The sequence below is a fragment of the Ruditapes philippinarum genome, unplaced genomic scaffold, assembly GCF_026571515.1.
Source record: "Ruditapes philippinarum isolate M1 unplaced genomic scaffold, ASM2657151v2 ctg46_1_1_1_1, whole genome shotgun sequence".
Classification (NCBI taxonomy): Eukaryota; Metazoa; Mollusca; class Bivalvia; order Venerida; family Veneridae; genus Ruditapes; species Ruditapes philippinarum.
The window spans coordinates 254,372-270,533 of record NW_026863607.1 but is presented as its reverse complement, the minus strand read 5'-3'; positions in this window follow the sequence as shown (position 1 = coordinate 270,533).

Genomic DNA, 16,162 nt, shown 5'->3' with positions numbered 1-16,162 from the left:
TCATGCTGCATTGTTATGACACTAAGACCCTATCAACAGTGAAACATCCACACACTTCGGAGAAGAAATACATCAACATATGAATTATTTATATCACACTAAACACTAAATACCTGATGATTAAAAATACAGAAAAAAATACCAGTCATGGGTGAATGGGGCGATTTAGGTGTTTGTCTCTCCTGAAAATGTTCAATCCGAAAGAATTTGCATTTTCTTTTATCATTGGTATTGTTTCATAGAGATTTCCTATTTAACTATTCATATTTGAATGAATGTCGTGAAGTGAAACTAAAAAACTCTTTATTTTCTTTTTTTCTCTTTTTTTATGTCTTAATCATATATCAAAACTCATTAATCTAAAAGGAAAACAGTATTTCCGATCTAGATCATTTGTTAGAAAATGATGATACAAAGATTATAAACTTTCCGTCCTTGCGGAAATCATTTCAAAAAGGAAACACTTTTTCCCTGTAACACATTAGCTGTAACCCTTAGTTGTTAAGATACAATCGCTAATGCCATGATAATGATATCATTCTCATCAATCAGACCAGAGAAAGCCAAGTATAAGACATTTAGAAAATACAAAACTAATGTGATAGCAAAACAATCTTCAAATCTAAATTGAAGCTTTTGATAGTTCGTTCCGTTTTTATTTTTCATGTGTGCCATATTGATATGTTTAAATGACTTCGTAGAGGAATACTCTATACGGTTCAATATATTCAATATAAAATAACGCGTAATGTATATGGAACACAAAACATATAAAGTGCATGGAACGAGTAGATATGATACACACAAAAACGTTATAAAACGTTAGATACACATTATTTAATTCATAATACCATAATTCTTAATAGTTTTATACTTATTCGTTTAATTTCTTACTCCAAAGATTGTGAGAAAAACAGAGCAAACTCGGCACTGTTTCTTATTACAATGTTTCATATTGAAGAATTAAAGACTGAACTTTTCTTTCTTACGGTTGCATAAACACATAATTAAAGTTTAAAACTTAAGCTTTTTAAAGATACGGAACTATTTGGCGCAAAAGGATTAGCTTACTAATAGGATGAGGTTAGAAAGATTGTATGTCTTTTTCAACGTTTTTGAACTGAGAATTGAAATTAAGACTTAATCTCGTTGTGAAATTTAAACTTTGCGCAAAGTTGTTGAAATCATGCAATATTTAAAATGCATCAGACCAGCAAATGTAATAGTTTTTTGCTTATGTTTATTTAATGACATTGGTCGCATGAATTAATTACAGAAAGCCAAGTTTAAGACATTCTCCACGTGAGTAGTAGCATTTTGATTCTCATCCAAAATAAAAATTCACTGTAATTAAACCAATTGCTAACATAACAAGATCAGCAAAATATATGTATGACAAATGATTTTGTTTTGTGAAACAAAATACAAAACAAAAATGGAAAATATTTTGAGAAATAAATGAGAGCTTTTCTAAGGCATAATGGGCTTTTAAATTAATATGATTTATCACAATCTTTTTTCATTTGCATGATATGAAGTTTAAAATCGATATCATAAAATAACAATCACTTCACAATAATATCAATGAATTCACTGAATTCAAAATGACTTTTGGGGATTAAATCACTTTTTGATTGTGCATTAACATCCTCAGAAGCACGAATGTGCATTAAAAACCCGAAACCTAGGGCAAGGAATTTTTATTTTGCAAGGAATTATTACTTTGCAATAATATGCCTAAAAAAGACGGCTAATTATGTAACCAATAGCAAATTATTTGTTTTTACGCCATGCCTTTTAGAAATACAAGATCATTACACTCTAACAACTTTTAAAAAAAACCTTTTTAAAGATTTCTGTCTTCATTCGAATAAAGACAACTGCTTGACAAACCTTCAGTGATAAAACACAACAATTGATTTAGTTTACAAAAATTAATTTATTTTTGTTACAAGACATTAATCAACATTACCACGGTTTGAGTAAAAAAGAAAAACACGTATTACAATGAGTTACAATTCACATAGTTTAAGAACCACAATTCTTTAAATGCTTTGTAGATTAGCTGACCATTTCTTTTTTCTAATGCTCAATATTGAAAAAGATAATTTATGATAAAAACTCTTACAAGTAATGCATGTGTGATTTTTTATATAAAAGCAATATACTTGGAATAAGATAATGAAATAAAAATTTGCTATGTGGAATTTACTAACTGAACTAACAATATAAGTAATGCATACATACAATTGAAAGATACTTTCAGAAATATTTTCCGTATTGATGACATTTCTATTTGAAAATCAGCATTTGTTGTTTTAAAGAAAAATATTTGGTTGTTTAAATTTGTTCAATTGTGTTGTTGTGTATGTGTGCTGTTTGACAATGCGGATTATTAAGCAGTTTTAACATTTAATTCATTGTCTATTTAAGTCAATCACTTCAAGAAGAAATGTTAACATCATTTTCATGATAATGAAGAATGTTAAAAAACATTGACAATATATTTTTTATGTATAGATAAAATGACGGAGAATCTCTAATGTTCATTTCCGTTCATTCTCTAACCATACCTTGCAAAGAAATGCGTAATTCTAGTCTTTTTCGATTACCCTTTCTTGCCTTGTTAAGCAATAAAACTGACTGTACGAAAGAAGAATATGCATCCGGTTGTTTTGACCTTAACCATACCTTAACCAAAAAAAAAAAAAAAAAAAAAAAAAAAAAAAAAAAAAAAAAAACCCCGATCTGTTCATGAAGTTTATTATATTTCTTATAATGTGTAAATAAACGACGCTTGAAAATATTGCTAAAAATCATTTTCTTGTTTGTTTTGACTTACATGCATATGTATATACTTTAATGCTGTAATACAATCAATACTTGTTACTGAAATTGTTTTTGCATTGCTTATATGGTTTACTATAGGATTGGGATTGATGTATTTTGAGTAAACATATGCCTCATATATATGCAAATAAAATAAATTGTAATGAATCAAACGGTAGTATCGCTAACCCAGCATGAATTAAAAAAAAACACTATGCAAAAAAATATGGAATGATTCATTGATAAGAAACACAGTTTTAACAGAAACATATTCAGACTATTTACATTATGATATTTATTTGCAAATTTATGACAATAATTATTCCAACTGTTTATTTCAATTCTAAAACATGTGTTTTACAAATATGTGGATCAGTTACGCTCCAATCTTGCTGACACAAAGTCTATAAAACATATTGAAAATGTCTGTTACTTAAATTTTTACATATGAAGTAAGGCAGAGAGTGTATACTGCACTCATCCAATATCAATTGTTTTACAGAAAAACATATGCATGTTGCTGTATAAAACATTTATAAAGCTTCCGGAAGGCTATTTTAATATAATTGTAACAAATGGAATTAAGACGTCACTATACGAGTAGTAAATAACTTATATACATATTGAAAAATAAAAAGATGTTACTGAGTCACTATCAAAGATTCGCATCTTATTTATCTGAATCTATGAACAGAATGGTTCAATACTTATCACAAACATGATACCGAAAGTATAAGATATAGAAATATGCCAACTACGTTTAAATAAATTTTTTTTCTAACACAATCATTCATATACTTTCGGCGTCTAATGGCGAATATTAAGCATAATTATATCTATAAATCTATAATATATTTTACGGTAATTATTTTTTTTATTCCTTTATTAATTTGCAGAAGGTGACTGACAAAATGTTTCCTTTACCTGTTCCATGATCAACTTTAACATTAATGCGAGACAGGTTTTCTTTTTAATCAAGTTTTCTAGCCACATCCAGGAAATATAAATTGTATTACTATTGTCTCTGTCTTTTTTAAATCGTAATATTGTCTATATTTAAATAATTTTGTGAATATATACACTGACTTTAAGATAATAAATCAGGTAAACCCATCCGCAGCAAAAATCTCTTTGTATACCATTTTTATTAGTCAAAGATTTTTACACTGAAAGCATTAAATAAATAAATGTATGGTATAAAAAGTTGCTTTGTTTTTGAAGCTGTAAACGATTGACTGTTTATAACATATACCATGTGTGGTAGATTGTCATCATTTAACCATTTAGCCTACTAAGGCATTAAATGATTTTCACTATGTTATTATATGATTCACACCATACTTTTTTCATTATAGACAAGGTTTTTACCAATATCTTGTCAACTAAAAATAAATTAAAATTGACCTTGTTAACTACTTGAAATGTTTATATTTAATCCTGACAGATTTTGAGTACTACATGTAAGTAAGCATATTTAATCATCATTTAACTATTATCATTGTCTTACATTTCCATTTTCCTTTTTTTACCAGTGGTGTTATTTATCTACCATTAATATATGAAGTTTTCTAAATAAACTTTTACTTTTTTAAATCTCCCTAGATTATTTAGCCGTTTATCTGGGGTTTTTTATTTTAAAATTATAATTATAAAATACTGATATTAAAATATATGAAAAATAATATTGGCATTTTTAATAAAAATTCTCCCCAGCCCTTTCAAAGTTTCCCCATAAAATTTGATTTATAAAAAAAGCAGTACTTTTATGTTCTTCCGTTTTTTATTATAGGAAGAAAAACGTTTTCATTTAACTATCAATAAATCTTATTATCTGTTTAACAATATGTTCACGAGTTCGTCAAAGTTTTGTTTTAAACAAATGTCGAATTATATCACTTTAAACCAGGCAGTTGTGCAATTATACCTTTTATATTTTTTATATTTTTTATAACCTTTCTTTATTGTTTTTCACGTCAATAAGTGTCAGTTTGATAGCCGCTTCGTTCATTGCTTTTGACCGTTCCTATCTATCAAAAGTGTAGGTTACTTGTTGACCTTTGCACGAAGTGTCAGCAAAAATTTACACGTACAAAATTGTAAATGGAAAACGTTTATGTAGTCTTGTGATCATGTCCTCTTGTATTTGTTTCATGTAATTATGACTTTCGTATTTGCAGTTTCAAAGTGTTTTTAATTTCGTTTTTCAAACATCTTCATAAAATGCTTTAAGTTCTTACTTATGATTAATGCAATATCACTTAATTAGAATTTTGTTTACAAGTATGTCTCCCATTATAATATGTTTCTTAAAAGAAGCATAGACATGACAGAAAGCCATCAATGTAGCCATCATAAGAATCATTTGTTTATAATTTTAAACCAACTTGATACTTGATAGAAACACCAAAGCGAATGTATCAAAATGCGAGGATTTCCGTAGCTTATTCATCTAATGTTATATTAAGCTAGTCTTTTTAATCTATGCTGCATTTCTTGGCATTTCTTAATAATCTTCGTCCATAGGCTATATAAGGGTCGAGAGAATGCCCCTCTGTAACGTTCAGGGTTGCTGCTAGTATGTATTTTATGACATTGTATGTGCAACAATGTACCGTATTTTGTGGAATATAAATATGTACACACTTATATAATAGCAAAGTTGTATGCTTTCACATTTGCTACATTGTTTTTTTTTTTAAATAATTTTACCAATGACTAAAATACTGATCCGATTAGGTAATTCGTCCTTGCTATTTGCTATTTACATTAATACCTTAAATTTAACAAAACAAAAAGGTATTCCCTTCTTGTTTTTATATTATTATTATATTATAATATTGTCATCAACCTATTAGGAACAACATACTTCCGATATTGATCAGTTTGTGGTCTTATAATAAAACAAATTTTACTTCCTTGTGAAAATCATTTTAAAAAATAATTTAAAAACATTTAAGCAGTGTAATCCTTCGTTGTGAAGATGCAATTGCTATTGCCATGATAATGATATCAGTCCCATCAATCAGTCCAAAGAAAGCCAAGTTTAAGACATCTCGAAAATACAACACTAATGTGATAACAAAGCAATCTAAGATTGAATGAAAATCGGTTTAGTTCGACTCTTTGGATAGGTCTATCCGTGGATCATATTAAATCCTGGTAAAAAACAACAACAACAAAACAGCAAACCGTTTTAAAACTGATGTAATTGGTAAGTTTTAAACTTAAGATTAAACTTTTTTATTGAAAAGACTGAGTTATTTATGTTTATGATTGTTTTCTATTTTATCTTTCAATTATGATATAGAGACATTCAAATAGTAATAACTTAATACATAAAAGGACAATGTCACATTATTATAATCTGATTATGACAAGAGCTCGTTTATTAGACGGCGCGTGCACGCGCCGTTTAGTAGATATGCATTTGTCCGTATAGCAATGGGGAAATTTTAGACTTCATTTTGTGTTGTTTTTTTTGTTTGGACAAAATCAAATTGTTTTCAAATTTTCTAATAAAATTAGCTTTTCTGATGTACAACATGTCACAGAGCTTTAAAGGATTAAAATAAACGTTAAACTGAAGTGATAGTGTCATGTTTGGATATCATATTATTTTATGATTATCTTATTTTATCTACCTAATAAATAACGTGCCAATGAGCCAGTCTATAGTCGATCGTTCTAAAACTTAACCGTTGATGACGGGAACCAAATTCGGGTAGGGAACAAGATGTATCAATGAGTCATTCGGAACTGCCTCGGCTATTATCTATAATAATCCTTATCCGAAGACTGACGGAAAGGGCCGAGTAGTTGCGATTGTCAATGAGTGAGACTAAAAAAAGGATTTGAGCACCACCGTATTCCGGTATATACCGGACAAGGCGCTTGAATGATAAGATGCTAAAATCTTGCCTTTTTAACCAACGGAATGAACTGAACTTTGAAAGGTCTAATTCATCTTTTCACACCGATTTATGCATGACAATGAATGAAAAATGCAAAAATCGGCGAACAAAACGATATTTGTCTATTTTGTGATCATGATTTCTGCAAGCGTCTAGACTGTAGAGGTACTGCTCCAATCCTGTATTGAGTTAAATCCCTAGGCGAATATGCAATCTTTTGTTTATTCAAGTAGTTTAATCTTTGAATTGATTATATATATATATCATTTTTTCATCACTACTATTTGATATTACAGACATATTTTCGCTATTTGTAAAATAACAGACAGTTCGTCCTCAAAATCATTCGAACATTATGCAATTCGCATTGATATTTAAATGGACATATTCTCGGCACATATTGTCTTGAATTTATTTTAAATTTACCAATCATTTCAATTTCACTTGTTATCCAATTTATTTTGCTTCGACCAGACGTTTCAATCTTTGTCGCAACAGACAAACATTTCAGAATTTCAGACACATACCAAGAACATGGAGAAAAAATTAATAAGTGCTTCGGATATTCAACTGTAATAGAGAACGATTTTCAATTCTGATTTTGTACAGTACCTGTGACTGTTCACATCATTTGGCGGCGTCTTTGATGTGCAGCATCAACATTTAACTTGTCTTTATCATAAGATATTCTTATGAAAATGTTTATGCAAAAAGTAAGGAGTGCCAATGGGTGCTAATAGAACGAACATGATCATAAGGAGTATGAGAGAGGGGGAAATATGGATACAGAGTAAATATAAAAAGAAGTATGAGAAAAGAAAAACAAGTTTAACAATATATAAAAGACGAAGGTCGGTTATTTCTCTTTATACAATTACATTCGCTAAGGAATAGGTAAGAAAGATTCCATGCTTCTTTAAAAACTGTGTTGGGAATTGAAATTAATTTTTATCGTACTGCATAGCAAAAACAAAAATAAGGCACATTGTGTCTCAAAAAACGAAATAAAATTTTACGTCATAAGAAACGCAAGCAATTGTTTTTTTAAATGTATGATTAATAATTTTAGAGCATTTTAGAAGTTTGTTACCTGAAGAAAGTAGCGCGAAATGTGAAATTATTTGTCATTAAAGTAACATAATGTGCACAAAGTAGTGTATTGTCTGTCATACAAAAAAGCTAAATAACTAACTGTAATAATTTCCAAGAGAGCAACTGTAGAAACGATGGTAAATAAGTAAATTCTATTAAAACTTCAAATATATGGAGCTATATTTTGCAATAGGTGGAAGAGGTCAAAAAGGAAAAAGTTGCATGCCCTTTTAAAACATTTTGAACTGTGAAATGAAATGATTTGAGAAATTCAAACTGTGTGAATTAAAAAGTGGCTGTTGAAATCATACATTATTTAAAATGCATCAAACCAGCAAATGTAATAGTTTGCTGTAGGGATTCCACGGCTAATGTTTATATAATGACATTGGTCTCATCAATCAATTACAGAAAGCCAAGTTTAAGAATTTCCCCAGAATAATGCATTGAATAAAGCATTTTAGATTATCATTTACCTAATCCGATAGTTAATTTCGGAAATGGGTTTAAAGACAAATAAGCTTTAACAGTACTTTTTAAAATCATACTCACAAAAGAAAATATTAATGACTTATGAAACTTTAATTCAATGATACAGATATATACTTACATAGAAAATGTTAAAGTTATAAAGCACTACACGCTCTAAAACAGAATGGGGAATGTTAGATTAAAAATAATCGCCGAGACCCGAATGAATGTCACAACAACACCATTAACCAAAAAAAAAAATTACCGATTAGTTTACCGATTATTGCAAACTTGCAAATGTTCTAAGACTAGCGTATAATATCAGTTTTCTCTAAATTTCATAATTTGTTGTTAAGTAAAAGACATTCGATCAATATTTCATATTTGATTTCATCTCATATAAGCTTCTTATACGAGGTCAAGACTAAGTGAACGTTATTTTCAAATAGAAATGCGGTCGGTATCTTCTGCGGCTGTTTTTTTATTATCTTATAATTGCTAATGTAAGAATTTACGACAGACAAAACAATTATTCATACCATTGAAGGCAAAAATGAAAATAAAAATAAATTGGATACATCAAACAAACAACATCATTTACCATCATTTTCATAATAAGCAGTTTTGATAGGTTAGGTTAGTGGAATAACATGATGAAAAAATTGTGACCATATTAAGTACTGTATTGCATGAATGCAAAAACAGAACATATTTGGCAACATGTACGGCTGAACATGCTTAAAAAGAGTTACCTATTTAAGTAAATATCATATTATAAACTTCTTTGTGAGCATAAATCCTCAAAATACTCAGTTTAATGACATTTTGATAGATAAACTCCAAGTAAGTCTTCAAAACTTTACTTCAGCAGGTATCAAGTGCCGTATGGCAGCTATAAAATGTTGCCCTGAGCTTCATTTTAGTGTTGTTATATTTTTCTGGTCATTCTGTGTCATTGATTCCAGCACTTTTAAGTGTTAAAAATTAAGTACCACTCAATTCGGTGCCAGAGGGCATGAGGAATGTCGTCTTTTTCATAATACCTCATGTACAGACTCATTCAGACCGAGTCTGCAATTGTCATGTAATTTTGTTGTGATTAATGCCTCCGAGGGATCACATTTTAAAGTCCAGATTTCAAATAGAATAAAATGAAAATGATAGCATAATATATACTAGGATGATGGTGAATCAAGTAAAGACAAAACAAATGTGTATGATAAAAACTCCAACATATTTTTCATTCTTGTCATTTCATATCGTTTTAGATATAACACGTCCTAGAAATATAAAAAGTGATGCAGTTACTATCTCTGAGACATGAAAGACGTAAGTCTTAGTGAACGCAAAACTCACTCAAGATTTTTTTATTCTATAAAGGAGAACATTTATAAGCAAGAAATTCAGAAAATTCGAACATCTTAAATACAAATGTACATCTTAATAGTTAAATCTTAGACGAATAGTGGAAAGACAAAACAATAGATTACAGGTATCAAGTGTAATTTAATTGATAAACATCGACTTTAACCCCTATAACCTTATTTACATTTTATCTAACCAAACAGTAAATTGTGAAACCAAAATCTACTTCGCATGCACAACGAGCTTATTCTGAAATATACAAATAATAATTTGAAAGAGACTCTTTGTATATTTTGTTTAGTCTAATTTGAAAGAGACTCTTTATACATTTTGTTTAGTCTGAAAGGTATTACTAGCATTTATGTGTGGGCTGCAAGCATTTTTGTCCTGGAAAAACATTATTTATGTCAAACTATTAAATCTTAATTTGATTCACAACAGACGACAATATGTTGCTAACGAACTTAGGTTTCACTATAACACGTAAAGGGGCGTCCATGGCCGAGTGGTTAAGGTCGTTGACTTCAAACCACTTGCCCCTCACCGCTGTGGGTTCGAATCCCGACATGAACTTTGGATTATTTTATGTGAGGAAGCTATCCAGCTAGCTTACGGAATGTCGGTGGTTCTACTCAGGTGCCCGTTCGTGCCTGAAATAATGCACGGAAGGGCACCTGAGGTCTTCCTCCACCAGTAAAGCTGGAATGTCGCCAAATGTGTGACATATATTAAGTTAAAGTGCTGTGCAATTAAAATTGTATTTCAAAGCAGCATCACAAAACCCGGAAGAGTAAGTTGCCTACTGCTTTGAATTTATATATTTTATTTTAAATTTGTGTAAATAATTAGGCACACTAAAGGAATTAAAACAAAATGGTGATGAGTGTCGTCTCACTTTGACAGTCAGGTACTTTTTGCACTATTTGCAGAGATAAATTGGTCAAATCTTAGTAGTTTGTTGCACTGATGGCAAAAAAAATAATGAATGAGAAATAGCAAGATATTCTTGGAGAAAGAAATATTTATTATCATTTTGTTGCTCAATAAAGACTTGACCACTCTATTATACAAACAAAATTAAAAACAACAAAAACAACAGCAACAAAAAATATATACTGACACAAACTCACTCAACACTGTGCCGTTGACTATAAAAATACAAAAAAATACAGAAAAATTCATTTAACAATAAGGAATTTATGTTTAAAATCAACATCTTTTCATTACAACAAACCATAAATGCCACGGAAAACCTATAACAATCTATATACGTTTCAGGTTTAGTGTGCTAATTGTATCCTTGAATAAAAACATCCAAAGACGATAATAAAATGTTTATTTCAAGAAAATTCAATTTGTCTCCACCGGAAGTCTATACGGTTTTTGTTTAAATCCAAATATTCTAATAAAAGTACTTTGTATAGTTTGTTCCCATGCTATTATTAACAATCTAAATTTAACGGCCTATTTTGTGTACTTTTGCGAATAAGCATTGGCAAATTTGAGTAATGAAATTTACACTGAATGGCAAATAAGTAAAATATTCTGATCTGAACATACCGAAAACATAGGAAAAATTAATAATCAGCATCTTTTATTGTCAAAAATATTTCGTATTCAGTATAAATCGTTCAATTATGTGGATATTGTATGATGAATATAACTTCTAATGTTTTGACAAATCAAAGCCATTAAGCAGTTTCATTTTGTGTTTACGTCAATGCCTTTAAAGAGAGACATATGGAATTATTTTCTTGTTGCTGAATGTTAATAAATTGACACTATATGTTTAATATAATGCTTAAATGCAAAAGAATCTCTGTTACCCATTTCCGTTTCCTCTCTTTTGCGGTTTCCGCTTCCCTTTTTGTTCACAAGCAAAGCTGACTGCTGAAATAGAAATATCCATCTGTCTGATTTGTTCTTAGCATTATGACTGAAACCAAACAGACAAGTACACGACAGTTGGATATTTCCTTTATATATTTTGACATTACGTATATTGATGCTTAGAGCATTTATAAAACATTTATTAACCAAATAAGAAAAAGGTGGTTGCTTGTGAATACACAAATTAACAATTTTGAAAACATCAGAAGAATGCTGACATAAATGTGCCTTACACATTCTGCGAATAACTTCAACATCCATCTGAGATGGATTTTTAGCTACTTCCGGGAAACGATAAAGTGTTTTTAATGTCTGTCAAGTGGCTTTCTATTTTAAGTAGATTTATCTTTTGTCTACATAAAGATATTCAGTAAGGTAAATTCATCCGTAGAAAACCATCTATTTGCATATATTATTTATTATTAATAATTAGTATTTACACTGAAAGTATTACATAAGGGAAAGGATTTTTAATTTGTTGCTTTGTCTCTAAAGTTGTAAAGGATTGGACGTTTATAACATAATATTAAGTTGTAAGATACATATCGCAATAATTAGCCGACGCAGACAGGAAATTAATTACTCTACATAAATGATTTACACCATTCTATATTCATTTCAGACACCTTTACTTATACCAATATTTTTTCTCCAACTAGAATTAAAATAAAATGATCTTGTAACAAAATGAAAGGTTTATTTTCAACTCTTCGAAATTGCAAAGTTTCTTTTATGTAACCAAGCTATTTTTGTCTGATAAGGAAGCAAACGCCTTTATGTAACTGTTCCATTTTTAACCCGTGGTGTCATTTATCTATAACTTATCAAGGAAATTTATAAAATGTCGTAAACATATTTAACCTGCTCAGATATCCCTAGACAAGAATTTTACTAAGTGTGATATATGATAAATAAAAATACTGATATTTGAAATCAATAAATAATATTGACATATGTACGAGATATTTTACCCTGTCCTTCCAACAAGTTTGACTGACTACATTTATATTCATTTGATAAAGCTACATAAGAGTTCATCTCGCTTTAAATTATAAAAATCTAAAAGATTTTCTTTGAAATACTAAATCTAAATATTAAATATAAATTAGTGTACAGTATGTAGCGATGAATCGTAACAGTTTATAGTTTTATTATTGAAATGCATCGGTTTTTTGTTTTCAAATGGGATTGCAAAATTTTGCTTGTTTGAAGTATTATCAACGTTGTTTTGAAATGCACCAAAGATGCAAACATAGATATATCTGGTTTTGTTTTGTTTGGTTTTACGGCGTACAAACACAATCTAGGCCATATGACACCGAATCAGGAAAGATGTCTCTGGCTAACAAAATTAAAGAAAAACCAGGGGTCAAAACACCCCACCAGCTGGAGCTAAGAGATGCATAGACTACAGTAATTCGAACCTTAGCCGCCTAATTGACGATAAACGGTGGCTGCAATTTTGATGACTCAACCCTTAGAGACAAGACCTTAGCCGCAAGGAGGTAAATACTTGTTGCAGCAGTTGTTTAATATTTGTATATATTATGATGTTATAATGTGAAGTATATACGCATGGTATGAAAATGCATTATGTGGAAAGATTGTGTAATTCATTACTTCAATACACACAAGTATCGATTGCTTGATTCTCATCGAAGTTGCAATTACACCCTTTCAATATTTCCTTTAATGTATAACCTTAAATCCTTAAGTTACACGTAATTACTTATACTAATTAATTATATTTTTAAATAAAATTTCATCAAATGCACAAATGTATTCTATGAGGTCCCTAAAGCACTCAAGAAGCTGAATATATACAGCAATCAATAAACCATTAACTTTAAAATGAAACAAAACAAAAACGAGTTTGACAGAAAGTATCATACGACAGTGGCCATCCCCTATTTCCTCTGATTAAAGTTCAATTATCTTAAGCAAATAACACCTGTTGATTAATAATTTGTACTGTATAATGGTTATTTTTTCAAATGAAAATTATTTCAGATCAACGATTTCTTTTTCTGACAAGTAAATTCGGTGCTACGGGGCGAAAGGGAGTTTGCAATTTTTCATTATCCCTTATGTACAAACACAATCAAACCGAGTCTGCAATTTTCATGTCATTTTGTTGTGATTAACGCTTCCGAGGGATCACTCTTTGTCCGGATTTGTTTACTATCATTTGCTTTTTTTCTATAATTTAATAATAATGAGGCACAATGTTCATAGGTAAGACATGTCAAGAAAAAATAATCAAATTTTTCTGAACATTAACAAAACTATTGAGATTCAACACATTCTTTTGAGAAGTATGTTGCAAACATAATGCAGAGGGAAGACCAAAAATGCATAAGAATTTCAATTTATGTTTATTAGAAGCCAAATGCATGGAATGATTTTCAATTTACTAAATGCATCTTTAATGGATATAAATTAGTATAAACATCTGCTCTGTAGAAAAGACTCATTAAAAAAAACTTACTTTTAAGGGTTTTGGTTAATCATTTAACTGTTTACAATTTCTTTTTAAAATATTTTCCACTTACATGTATATATCAACGCACTTCTTAAAGCTTATAAACTTATAGTTATACTGATTTGCTGACAACGTTATAAATCAGTTTGAAATATGAAAAACAACATAACACAGAGAAAACAAGAAAATAGGCAGCACCATAGGAAATTGCACGGAACCGAAACCTATCAAAGCCATTTAACCAGTATAGAAATACCTTTCTTACAAAATAATAAATTAAAAACCTAAATACATAGACAACAAATCAAAAACAGCACATGATTTAAGAAGTTTTTTAACAAGTTTTGCATTTCATTTTATCTGAATCATTATAATAACACATCCACGTATTGCATGCAAATTTTGCATATTTGTTGTAATTTCCGGCTACTCGAAAATACTTGTCAAACATATACGAGATTATATCGTGTGAAAGCAGAAAAGCATTAACGCAAAAATTGTATTTAACCGATTCATAATCCTTCTGAATAATTCATATGAAATGATTGAAAAGTTTTATTCCACTGGAAACAAAACATTCTTTCAATATGAGATGGATCTATACATCCAGGAATAATCATACGGTGAAACATGTACGTACTATGCAAATAATATACTGTTAAGAGAACACAGAATAGAGTCAATAGAAAACCCATTTATTAACAAAAAGATAAAAAAAATAATATAAGCAAAGTACAATTCTGTTTGTTAAAAAGCTTTTAGTGAACGTTAACTTTAACGATTGGAATACGTTTCTTTAATTTACTTAAAATAAGGACGAAAATAAAAAGCGTTGATTTAAGAGCAGGAGCAGTAATGCAATTTATTTACCCATTGAATGTTATTTTTACAGACAATAGATTGACTACTACTAAACACCCAAATTTTAGTATTTAAAGCTGCATTTCATAAGTGTGTTAAACTATTTTCAAGTCGGCTCATGATGTTCACAATATAGTTATTAATGAATAAAAGAAAATAAAAGCAAAATTAATGTGGAAATATAACGACAAATTAGGAAAAATCTTCCTGAGCTGCTATTTTTCTCCATGTTTGTTGATTTTCAGTTACTCTTCGAATGAACGGAGGTCGCGTTACTCATACATAAATGAATTGTACTTTTGATTTCGCCACAAGGAAGTTGCAGGCATTCGCATTTAAAAAAACTCATTTTAGTAGTTTGGACACCAAAATAAGAATTAGAGTCGATGGAAAAAAACATTTTATTAACGAAATGTAGCTATTTCTGTCTTTTATGTAATGTTTATAAATTCAATTTTTAGAAAGGTGAAAATAAATTGAGTTAAACCAATCTCAAATTATCAATCGCTGGCTGTGAAATCCTTTCTGCAGGCTACATTTGGAAATAACCAGTATATATTATGGTTTGTTACAGTTGTCAATACGTCCTTTAAATGACAATATTTCAACAGAGAAATGTAAGTTTGTTAAGGATGTATTTATTATCAATTTTATCTTTAAAGAACTTTATCAAGCAAGTAAAAAAAATAATATGCAAATATAATAATCGCAAAACCATGAATGAAATAACTTAATTATGCGGAGAGAAATAACTGATGTTACGTAAGCAATTGTGTGTTGAATAACTTAAACCATAAATTCTGATAAATGTTTGATTTGTAAACATGTGACTTCTATTATAATAAACCCGTTGTATATAGTTTTGAGACCTTTCTGTTGAAAATGTGCCAGAGTAAAATGCTATACCAACAAATGCACAGTGCGTTTACTGGTGTGCAGGCATTAGTTATCTGCTCTCCAGCTAATGTATTGTCTGTCTGGATTAAAAAAAGAGAATGCTCGTTTAATGGCTTCATTTTTTTCTGAGGTTTACGTATAATGATGGTAGGGAAAGGGATACTAATAGAGAAATCATACGTATTTAGATACATGTCATTGTTTCATTTATTTTGGGTTTTCATATTCTAATGACAGAGAAAATGTTCTTACTTTTGCCTGTAATACAAAGAGAAAGAACACGAAAACATTTGGCAATCTAATTTGTACTCGAGGAGGGGGACACCCCCTTGTACAAATCAGATAGCATCAAAGCATAATAATG